This window comes from Gossypium arboreum, chromosome 4 (assembly GCF_025698485.1).
Source record: "Gossypium arboreum isolate Shixiya-1 chromosome 4, ASM2569848v2, whole genome shotgun sequence".
Taxonomy (NCBI): Eukaryota; Viridiplantae; Streptophyta; class Magnoliopsida; order Malvales; family Malvaceae; genus Gossypium; species Gossypium arboreum.
Genome location: NC_069073.1, coordinates 93,645,039 through 93,646,173, shown reverse-complemented (window position 1 = coordinate 93,646,173; position 1,135 = coordinate 93,645,039). Strand labels below are relative to the sequence as shown.

The following is a 1,135-nucleotide window of genomic DNA, read 5'->3' as shown; positions in this document are numbered from 1 at the left end:
TACTGTTCGATAGGTAGACCTGCCTTCATCGTGATAATAGTTAGTTTCAAGAACGATTCATTATAAATATTTAAAACCTATCACGAATATCACGCGTATCAAGTTTTTGGTGCTGTTGCTGGGGAACTAACATATTAGGAACACTCGATTTTTATTACTTTAACCATTTACTTTTACTTCAATTTAAATTTTGTTCTAATTTTTATTACTAATTCTTCTTTTTCCCTTTTTCTGGCGGGTTCTTATACTTTATGACTAGAAGAAACCCGTCAAAACCATTACTTTTTTACAGTGAGATCGATCGTACAGTTCGCAGAAACCAAAGAGAAATAAGGCGAAGCTTAAGATACACAGAGAACAAGCAAGATGATGATATTCAAACCACAATCGAGGAGATGGCTGAAAACCAAGAAAATCCGCTACCTCCTTCAATTGTTGTTAATCAAAATCCTGCTCCGCGCACTATGTATGATTATGCTAAACCTAATTTAACAGGAACTAAGTCAAGTATAGTTAGACTTGCTATTGCTGCAAATAATTTTAAACTGAAACCTAACACAATTCAAATGATACAACACTTTATTCAGTTTGATGGTTTGCAGGACGAGGATCCCAATGCTCACTTGGCAAATTTCCTAGAATTTTACGATTCCTTTAAAATTAATGGCGTTTCTGATGACGCCATTCGCCTTCGGTTGTTTCCCTTTTTGTTAAGGAATAAGGATAAACAATGGTTGAACTCGTTACCACGAAGGTCAATCACTACTTGGGAACAAATGACCGAAAAATTTTTATTAAAATATTTTTCACCAGCTAAAACAACCAAATTATGTAATGATATCTCTTTTTTTGTGCAGATGGATTTAGAAACACTCTACGATGCTTGGGAGAGATACAAGGACCTTTCGAGAAGGTGCCCTCACCATGGGTTACCACTTTGGCTATAGGTTCAAACGTTCCATAATGGCCTGAATCCTTCGACTCGACAAATGGTTAACGCAGCTACTGGCGGAACTATCAATAATAAAACACCTGAAGATGCTTATGAGTTTATAAAGGAGATGTCATTGAATAACTATCAGTGGAAAGTCATGAGGACAAAGCCAACAAAAATAACCGGTGTTTAGAACGTCGA

At 36.1% G+C, this 1,135-nt stretch overlaps 1 non-coding gene across 1 annotated transcript; it reads right to left on the bottom strand.

Moving 5' to 3' along the window:
* Positions 1 to 824: 824 nt before the first annotated feature.
* On the bottom strand, positions 825 to 931 carry LOC128292417 (small nucleolar RNA R71). Its single transcript, XR_008282402.1, has one exon. It is a non-coding gene; the product is annotated as a small nucleolar RNA R71 (small nucleolar RNA).
* Between the last annotated feature and the right edge of the window lie 204 nt (positions 932 to 1,135).